This window comes from Onychomys torridus, chromosome 9, assembly GCF_903995425.1.
Source record: "Onychomys torridus chromosome 9, mOncTor1.1, whole genome shotgun sequence".
Taxonomy (NCBI): Eukaryota; Metazoa; Chordata; class Mammalia; order Rodentia; family Cricetidae; genus Onychomys; species Onychomys torridus.
This window is the reverse complement of record NC_050451.1, coordinates 93,903,499-93,914,485: the sequence shown is the minus strand read 5'-3', so window position 1 is coordinate 93,914,485 and position 10,987 is coordinate 93,903,499. Positions and strand designations below refer to the sequence as shown.

Genomic DNA, 10,987 nt, shown 5'->3' with positions numbered 1-10,987 from the left:
ATTTACCTGCAATAGGTGTGCTTCTGTTCCTTGGCCCTTCTAAAGCTCTCATACGCTGGCCTCCTCCTCTGACCTGTTGTACAGCTACTTGTCTAGTTTAGCCAGGAGCACATCTCCAGTGAGCAGCAGTGACACACAAAGGACATGGGGAAGTGGAAGTCATCCTGTTTTTTGCTTTTAACAATAAAAACACAAGAGAATAGAAAGACAAAGATAAAGATAATAAATATGTGAACAAACCTTACAATTAAGAATTGAACCATGTTATAAATTAATGATAGACCTTTAAAATGAAGCTAGTAATCGTAAATATGTTCCTAGGTACAGAACAATGCCCTTGTATTAGCAAACCTTGGTTTGATTAAAAATGCAGATTTATCTGATCTGATAATGTAGTGACTTTCATAAACATAGGGGACCTATGGCTATTAAGGGTTAGATAGATTTTCCTGGTTTCCCTATAAGAAAGGGTAATTACAAATTGAAGGACTTGTATATTTGTTTTTCCATATTTTCTTAACATATTTTCTGCACTGTTTCTAAAATGTGAAATTTAGAATGTACTAGCATTGAGATTTCCTTTGTAATCTGGTGACAGTGATTTTTTTTTTTATATTCCTGGCACTGTGATTTCTTAAAAATCATTTTGTTTGGTTCTTTTCTTGTATTAAAAACAGATTTTATTTTCATAAATTATGTCCTGGTTACAGTTTTCCCTCCCCCACTCTTCCCAGTTTCTCCCTACCTCCCCTCATATCTGGATCCATACCTTTTCCATCTCTCCTTGAAAACAAATGGGCATCTAAAATATAATATAATAAGATAAATCAAAAACAAATAAATCAGAATGTACCATGACAACCAAACAAGAAAAATAGCTAAGGATAAAGAACAAGAAACACAATACAAGGTTTGGGGATTTAGCTCAGTGGTAGAGAGCTTGCCTAGCAAATGCAAGGCCCTGGGTTAGGTCCTCAGCTCTGGGGGGAGGGGAGGGCATAGAAAGAAAGAAAAAAAAAAAAGAAACACAATACAGAGACACACATTCACACACAGAGAAATCCCATAAAAACCCCAAACATCTATGCAAAAGACCCATAAGGTAGAGGAAAAAAAGAAAGAAAGAAAAGAAATGCCCTGACTTCATATTATGAGACAAAAAAAAAAAAAAAAAAACCTCCAAAGATGCTGTTGAGTTTGTTTTGTGTTGGCCATCTACTGCTGACCATGAGGACTACCTTTGAGAGTGGTTTATTTCCCCAGTAACACTCCCTTAGAGAAAATGAAATTTTCATTTGCAAGTGGTTATCAATTGGAGATAACTTCAAGGGTAGGGATGGGGCTTGTGCTCACATCACCTGTAGTTAGAGTTTTCCTGCCTGGCCCAGTCAGGACAAATCTCTCTTACCCGCCAGTCCCACAGTCCTCAGACTCAACCAAGTAAACACACAGAAACTTATATTGCTTACAAACTGTATGGTTGTGGCAGGCTTCTTGTTATCTACTTCTTCTATCTTAAATTAACCCATTTCTGTTAGTCTATACTTTGCCACATGGCTTGTGGCTTACCAGTGTCTTTACATGTTGCTTCTCATGGTGGCAGCTAGCAGTGCCTGTCCCCTCAGCCTTCCTGTTCCCAGAATTCTCTTCTCTCTTGTCCCGCCTATACTTCCTGCCTGGCCACTGGCCAATCAGAATTTTATTTACACAGAGCAATATCCACAGCAATCACCTTTCAGCTCTAGGACCCCATCCAATGCCTCCCACTGCAGGCCCTGTGCATGCTGCCTCAGTCTCTCTGAGTTCATATGAGTACCTGCCCTGTTGTGTCTAGAAATATGATTCCTTGGTGTCCTCCATCCCCTTTGGCTCTAACAGTGTCTCTGCTTCCTCTTCCACAGACTTTCCTGAGCCCTGAGGGGAAGGATTTGATGAAGACATCCCTTTTAGGGTTGACTGTTCCAAAGTTTCTCACTCTGTGTATATTGTCTGGCTGTGGGTCTATTTGTTCCCATTTGCTTAGGAAGAAGCTTCTATGATGATGGCTGAGCAAGGCACAGATCTGTGAGTATAGCATAATGTTATTAGGAGTCATTTCTTTTTTTTTTTTTCTACATCCTCTTAGTGAAACAGTAGTTTCTGGTTTTTCCCCTCGGTCCTTGCCCTATCTAGTCTCAGATTCTAGTCTCAGGATCTTGGCCACCCAAGCTGTACTGGGTATGGGTTTCCTCTCATGGAGTTAGCCTTAACTCAAATCAGGTCCTGGTTGGTTACTTCCACAGGCTTTGTGCCATGACTGCACTAGCTTATCTTGTAGGCAGACCACTCTTGTAGATGGAAGGTTTTGTAGCAGGGTTAGTGTTTACCTTTTTCCTTTGGTAGCATGTGGACTACCTTTGGTACCATGAATAATAGTCTACAGGAGTGAAGTCTCTTCTTGCAGTGGGATGGAATTGTAATTTCATATAATGGAGTAGCCTTATAATTTCTTGCAATGGAGAAGTGCTGTGATTATTTTTTTTTTGCCATTGCAATACTCCTTGTTTATTCTCACATTCTTTTGTTTTTTAACTGAAACAGCTGACAGTTTTATTCTCCCATTTCCCAACATCAGTGAGAGCTGCACTTTGGCCCCACTTCTCTGTTCGGAAGGGGAGCCTTCCTGTCGTGCAGCTGGGAAACACTCAGGCTCAGTACCGTCATCTCCTGGTGAGACAGAACAAGTACAGATCTGAGAAAGAGCCCTCTTGCTCTTATCTGTCCGGCCGAGTCATGCCAGGCTGAATGGGCGCCATCATAGGTCGAGCAGGAGGTCTCATCATTGGAGGCCCAGGCATCATGGGCATATGGCCTCCTATGGGTGGCCTCATTCCAGGAGCAGGTCCCAGGGGCATCATCCCAGGAGGAGGAGGACCCATCATTGGCATCATGGGAGGACCTCCCATGTGGGGTGCAGGCATCATGCCAGGGCGAGGAGGACCCGGGAGACTGGGGGGAGGTGGGGTCGTGGCCCCTGCAGGAGGAGGAGCAGAGAATGGAGCTGGGGGTGTCTTTCCTTGTTAAAATGCAGCCATTGTTTTGTCAATCAGGCTCTGGGCCCGCTCTTCCATCCATTTCTGGTAGTAGTCTTTCACATTCTCTGTGTTTCCGACCACTGCAGTGTGTCTTTCTCACAGAGGGAGAATCATGGGTCAGATACGTATCACTGTAGTCACAATAAAACTTAGGCATGATGCTCTGCAGGCCGTTGGCTACCCTATTCTCAGGTTCTGATGTTGTGGTTAAACAATATTTCAGTTCCTTTAAAATAGCGGTTCTCAACCTTCCTAATGCCGTGACCCTTTAATAGAGTTCCTCACGTTGTGGTGACCCCTAACAATGAAACGATTTCATTGCTACTTCATAACTTCTCTACTGTTATGAATCAAAATGTAAATGAATGATATGCAGGATATCCGATGTATGACCCACAGGTTGAGAACCACTTCTTAGAGCTAACCAAATGGTTGGTAATTTTGCTGTGACTGAGCAAAGAGAGAATAATGACACAAATTGAACTCAATCAGAAGCTTAGACCACTGAAAGGTATTGTAGGTAGATTGGTATTTACAGCTTTCTTCCTGCAGCCTGCAGAGGATCTTTCCTCACCAAAGGCATGAGAATGCAGGAGTGAAGGCTGTGTTTACGAACCATGTTCAGCCTCACCAGGCTCAACCTCATCGGGTTCAGCCTCACTGGGTTCTGTGAATTGTGTGGGTGTTGTCTTCAGCAATGACTGTACTGCCACTTGATCTAAACTGCTGTCCTACCTGCAGAATACACTAGGGCAATGGCGGCACAAAGCTTGTGGGAGTGACCAACCAGTGTCTAATTTGACTTAAGTCCCACTCCACCACCAGATGGACCACACACCCAATATTTCTTGGGTGACCAAGAACCAGAGACTAGGTAGTAGCCAGAGTCTGAGGGTAAAACCATACACTTCAAAAGAAAACAGTAGTGACAGAATGACTCTTAATGATATTCTGCTACACTCACAGATCAGTACCTTACTCAGTCTTCATCAGAAAGGCTTTCTCCTGCAGAAGATGGGAGCAAAGACATTATACAGAGAAAGACAGAACTTGGAACACACAGTTCTAAATGAGATGTCTCCATCAAATCCCTGCGCGCCCCCCCTCACCCCTGCCCCACCCCAGAGCTCAGGAAACCCCCATGAAAGAAGAGGTAGAAGACAAGGCAGAAGAAGTGTAACAGCCAGAGAGATGGAGGACACCAGAACAAGGCCCTCTAAATCAACTGTGAAAGGCTCACATAAGCTCACAGAGACTGAACCACCAAGCATGGGGCCTACACAGCTCTGTACCAGGTCCTCTGCATACATATTAGAGCTTTCAGCTTAGTATTTTAATAGGACCTACCAAGTATGCAAATAGTGGGTCTCTGATTCTTGTAACTATTTTTGGGTCTCTTTTTATTCTGTTGGGGTGCCTTGTCCCAACTTCAATATGATGGGTTTTTTTTCTTCTTATGTTTTACTTTGTTACATTTTGTTGTTAGTTCTCAGAGGCCTGTTCTTTTGGTGAGACAGAAAGGGAGTGGATCCAGATAGGAAAGGATGTGGGTAACAGCAGGGAGGAGTAGAGGGAGGGGAAAGTGTAATCAAGATATATTGTATATGACAATGATCATTTTCAATAAATGAAAAAATCTAAACTGCAAAAAAAGAAAACCTTAAACCACTCAAATTTCAATAGCTATCATATCGTTAAATGATATTAAGACAATAACTGGAATACTGAATCAAAGTGTTCTTCTGTGCATGCCATATTATGTTTGGAAAAACAATCAATTTTACCTCCTTTGAAATCCCCATATCATGACCCCAGTCATGAACGACCTACATGTACTCCATATACTAGTGAATACACTAAACTTGTAGTGGTATCAAATATTTATATAACTTCTTGAAAACCTCACAAAAATATTTGGCAAATTAGGTTCTATTTGAACTTTAGAAAATCGAGGTTTTTATCCCGAGTTTGTGTTTCAAGAAGCTGAAATATTATTTTGTCAAAATGTACTTCTTCTATACTATAATTTAAAGATAAATGTGTAGGTACTAAGATATTAAAAATAATACATGGGGTTGATTTAACATGTACATAGAAAAATAAAAAACTTGCCATATCAATTACACAAATGTTCAATCATCAATTCATAAATTAGATTAAATAAATATGTATACTTCAAGCACAACAGCAGTTGGATAATTAAGAAATCACCTTATATTCGTGTGAATGAAATATAATAAATACCTGCACTTAGGTGTCTGGTCTGACAGCCATTACTAATGCTCACTTATGTTCAGGTGGTCAACACCTTTAACATGTCCTTGTAAGTCCTTGATGACTTGTTCTGCTCTGTAACATAGTGGTTGTATATATGCTTCTCACTCACTGAAACATTCCCCCTTACACTCCATATCCCCCTTTGCCCCTTTCCATTGCAACACCTCACATATTTCCCTGAAGGCAATATGAATCTTGGCCATGATTAGTTGCTGAAACCAATACAAGGTGGCAGCAAAAATTCATTAGCGAGCACAAGTTTGGCCTGCTATCAACAGTGCTGGTTACAATCCATATCTTGGTAATGACCTGGATTTTGTTAAGAATGAGAAGAGCCAAGAATCAACTAGGGCAGCCATAAACAAACATTTGAGATGTGATTAGTGCAAAGTGCCCTTCCCACTCTAACCCCATACCTATTTAGAAAGGCTATTGTTCAATCATTTGTTGCCCAAGGCTACAGGTAGTAAGTCAGATTTAATACAGAGACCACTTCCAGTTGGTAAAGCCCTGTTAATAAAACAAAAGAGTACCATGAAAAGAAAGTTAAACAAGAGGTCAGGAAATCTGGGACTTCCCAGCCATTTAAAATTCACATACTTTTGCTGAAAATAACCATATATAAATGCACATATGCAGGAAAGAGGATGATGATAAGCAACGACCTTGGACCTGAATGAAGGAGCTTGCACCGTGCATTAAAAACTGATGTAGCTATTGTTAACCTCATGAGTTTCCAATATGGAAAAGGAAATTATATCTATCTTTATATACTCCGCAGGTGAACTGTAATCTTTGAGATGCTCACAAATGAAAGAAGAGGGACCTAACCTAGAGAGAACATATCCTACAATAAAATCCCACTGGTTGTCAATATCTGAGTTCACATTTGTGTTCACCAAATGCTGTTAGAGTGAATTTTATTTTTCTAACAATTATTTCTTGTTTGCTTACACTTGTTATAATTCTGTTTCCATGAAAAGGTATTAGAAACATAGACTACATAAGTGTAGTAAGGAGAGAAGAGAGGATAATACAAAAGCCACAGATAAGTTCTTTTGATCAAAAAGCCAAGCTTACCTCGGAACACATGTCAACAGCCATCAAATGAAAATAAAACTTGAAGAAAATTAGGCTACTTGAGGAGCAAAAATGAGACAGATAAAGAAAGGGATTTGGCTCTGAGGAGGAAGCATGGACAGACTGAGCAGGACAAGGAGACCCGCAGGCAGCCCCAGAGTGGTTTGCCTCCGACTCGTAGTAAAAAAACACATGGGCCTGCCCCAGTGCCTGGCCTATTATGGTGAAAAAAATGAATGATGTAGTATGGGAGTGACAGAGAGACAGATGGTTCATATCCTGTGGACAGAGGCATATCTGAGGAGGTTCAAAAGTGGTGAGGAGCCAGCTGAAGTGGGTGGCTTAATTGCCACCCAGGGCCATAGCGATGTCTGTGTCTGGGCTGCTGGGGCCCAGTTCTGGGTTCATGGCCCTGATGCAGCCATGGTCTGTGTTGATATCCATGGCTCCTGATACCATCAAAAGCTGAGAAGATAGGGCTGTACAGACTTGCCTACCCCTCACTGGCTGCAACACTAGGGAGAACTGGTCTTGCCTCTCACCAACTGAAGCACTCAGGAAAGAGGGTCCTACACCTCACCCGGGCAGCACAATAAAGCTGACCCTGTTCACACGGGGCATGGACGAGTTGAGGGATACAATGCTAGAGCGCTCCTCCTGGAGGTGAAGGCAGGGGAGAACTGACCGGCTGACCAACCCTGCAACCACGCAGCACCAGAACCAGGGCTTTAATTAGGCCCATCCAAACATCCACCCCATCTATGACCTGCTGGAGCAGGTAAAGGAACCAGTCCTGCAGACCCAAAGGTGCAGGATCGCCACAGCACAGGGCAATGTAGCACAAATCCTAATTGGTTTTAACAAAAACCCAGAGCCAGATATCAGGGTAAATGCTGAAAGATTGGAGAGACAAAGGAACAAGCCACAGCCACCGCTCACTTTACCAACTCCTCAGCCAAAAAAACTGATCTCCTTTCTCCTCCCACCATATATTCCTTTCTCTGCCCAGCCATATCACTTCCTGTCTCAGCCTCCCTAGTGATGGTATTAAAGGCATGCTTCCTCCCAAGTACTGGGAACAAAGGCATGAGATCCTGAGGGCTGGGATTAAAGGTGTGTGCCACCATTGCCTGGCCTCTATGGCTAACTAGTGGCTGGCTTGCCCTCTGATCTTCAAGCAAGCTTTATTTGTTAGATTATACACAAATTATCACCACGGCAACAACAGGATAGCAACAGGTGTCCCAGTGAGGGCCCAGCATTGATAGTGTAGCAGAAAACAAAGGCCTTGTATCAGACCAATGACTCTTTGCAATGAACGCTTGCAAGTAAGATATACGGACAAAGGGTTCACTGTGTGACTCACTGTGTCACACTATAGCTTCCATGACAAGACTGATTTTTCCTTTCTTCTCTTAAATTTTATTTGGGGAGGGTGGCAAGTGCGGAGGGTGGTTATGAAGGGACAGGGAAATGAAAGGGATCAAGATGCATGATGTGAAAGACACAAAGGATAAACAAAAAGAAAGTTTAAAAAAGTAAAGAGATTCATTAAAATTATATTTCTTTCTACTTTTACTCTTTCTCCTGAAACTTCTCATGGAAAGTCTGGCTAAATAAGTAATTGGCTCTGTAAAGTGACTTGAAGAGATATTTTCTAAACTTTCTAAACCAAAACTATCTATCATTCATATTGTACCGGATGTTATAGCCATACCTATTTTGGGATAAGAGCAAATAAGAAACATTGTTAATATACTCATTATTCTATCTGACCTGCAATGTATTATTATCAAACAGTGAGTAATATCAGCCAAGTACTCTCATAAACAAGCTAAGAAGAAGGGCATAAGAAGTAGATGTTGATGGTTGGAGGTATTTAGGAAGGGAAAATTGGGAATGCTGTTATAAGGACTATAAACCATGAAGATGTAGATTCTGCTATAAAGCACCAGCACAGAAGAGAAATTTTGAACAGATACATGGAAATCTGCTAGGATACTACTATTTCATAAAGTTTCTTGCTTAACTGCTTAGTTTGAAGAAAACATCCCTGCCCTTTAAGTTTCTTATGTTTGTCAGGTATGGTACAGCATGCTGTAATTTCATCTCCCAGGAGGCTCAGCAGGAGTACTGTCATGAATCAGAAGCTATACAGGGTTACAGAGCAAGACAGTGACTCAAAACACCCAAGAAAAAAGCTCTTTGCTTATAACTATGAAACTACCTATAGCAGTGGTTCTCAACCTTCCTAATGCTGTGACCCTTTAATACACTTCCTCAAGGTGTCATGACCCCCAATCATAAAATTATTTTTGTTGTTACTTCATAACTGTAAATGTGCTACTGTAAAATCATAATGTAAATACCTGTGTTTTCCAATGGTCTCAATGGGTCATTTGACTCCCCACAAAGGGGTCATGACCCAAAGGTTGAAAACCACCACTGATCTATAGAATTCTTTGAGAAACAGTCTCATTTAGCATTTTGCTGTGGAATAATCCTACTGTACACTGTGACTATGTATTGCTTGTCAGCTTTTTATTAACCAATGAGCTATCAACCAAGCATTTGTAATTAACATTAAGCCTCTTTGTGGTTACTTTGGAACAGGCAGTCAGGACAGGAAAACTCTGCCTACAGCACAAAGGACTCAATCACTGATTCATCGCACTTTACTAAGAATAAGAGCTTTTGAAATATTGACATACCTTCCCACCTATGGTTATTATATAATAGACATCCAGACTACTAAACAGACAAATGGAAGAGTAAATAAGATAGAGAAACAAACCCCTGGGAGCTGAAAAATATGTAGTTGGGGCATAGATGAGCAAGGAAAAAGACAATATGTCCTCCAGAGAGCAGTTACATATAAGTTAAGATTTTCAAATAGAAAAAGCAAAACAAACTGAATTTTCTTGTGGGGGAGGGGGAGTTTGAGATCAAGAGAAATCAAACATCGGTGACAGTGGCTCTTTCTAGCTAGAATGCAGGATTTCAGTTTTCAAGCGTTCAGAAGAGAAGCTAAACTAGATGGCAGACTCCAAGCATCAAGAGCCTTGGAAGCCATGCCTAGGAAGGAGGTTGGAAGTTGGAGAGACACTGACAGATTTAAGCTGATTAGTTGCAAAGCTGGAATTGGAGAGTGATTCTGCTGATGGGGTAAATAATTGAAGGAATTATGGGGTTGAATTAACATATAATAAAGAGTAATGAATATTACTAAACACCATGAAATGACACAAGCAGAAGCAACCCCTCTTTATTATTGCAGAATTCTTTTGTGTGTGATGTCATTTTTTATTAAGGAATTATTTTATTCATTTCACATACCAACCACAGATCCCCCTCTCTTCCCTCCTCCTACCCCTCCAACCTCCCCTTCCAACCCACCCCACATTCCCTCCTCCCACAAGGTAAGGCCCCCCATGGGGAGTCAGCAGAGCCTGGTACATTCAGTAGAGGCAGGTCCAAGCCCCTCCTCCTGCATCAAGGCTGTGCAAGGTGTCCCCCATTGGCAGTGGGCTCCAAAAAGCCAGCTCATGCACCAGGGATGGATCTTGATCCTACTGCCAGGGGGGCCCTTAAGCAGGTCAAGCTACACAGCTGTCTCCCTTACCAGAGTAAGCCAGTCCAGTCCCATGAAGGTTCCACAGCTGTTGGTTCATGAGTTCCCACTCCTTGGTTCAGTTGTATCTGTAATTTTCCCCATCATGATCTTGATGTCCCTTCTGGAGCTTGGCCTGGTGCTTGGCTGTGGATCTCTTCATCTGTTTCCATCAATTACTGGATGAAGGCTCTATAATGACAGTTAGGGTATTCACCAATATGATTACTGGGGTAGGCAGCTCAGGCAGCCTCTCCACTATTGCTAGTAGTCCAGGCTGGGGTCATTCTTGTAGATTCCTGGGAACTTCCCTATCACCAGGTTTCTCCCTATCCCCATGATGTCTCCCTCTATCAAGATATCTCTTTCATTGCTCTCCCACTCTGTCCCTGTTCCAGCTCAACCATCCCATTCCCTTACATTCTCATTCCCCCTTCCCCTCCCTCCTCTGTTGCCCCCTCAAACCCCCCCCCCATTATTTGAGAGATCTCATCTATTTCCCCTTCCCAGGGTGATCCATGCATCCCTCTTAGGGTCCTTCTTGTTAGCTAGCTTCTCTGGAGCTGTGGGTTGCAGTCTAGTTATCCTTTGCTTTACATCTAGTATCCACTTATGAGTGAGCACATACCATGTTTGCACTTCTGAGTCTGGGTTACCTCACTCAGGATGATATTTTTATAGTTCCATCCATTTACCTGCAAATTTCATGATGTCATTGTTTTTTACTAAATGCAATCCCTCTTAAAGATGCTACTAAATATATTAGGCCAAGTTAAATAAGAAGATAGGACAAACACGTGTATGGTACACACAATAGGAAGGACTCCCATATGAGCTCAGGCTAAAGACAAGACTTCCAAATGATGACAAAGAAAAGAGAAGGGTGTCTTTACACAGCCTTCTTCCAAGATCTGTAGACAATAAACAGGATGGGTCAGAAATCACG

At 42.0% G+C, this 10,987-nt stretch overlaps 1 pseudogene; it reads right to left on the bottom strand.

The window, feature by feature from the left end:
• Positions 1–2,753: 2,753 nt before the first annotated feature.
• On the bottom strand, positions 2,754–3,245 carry LOC118590820 (annotated as a pseudogene).
• Between the last annotated feature and the right edge of the window lie 7,742 nt (positions 3,246–10,987).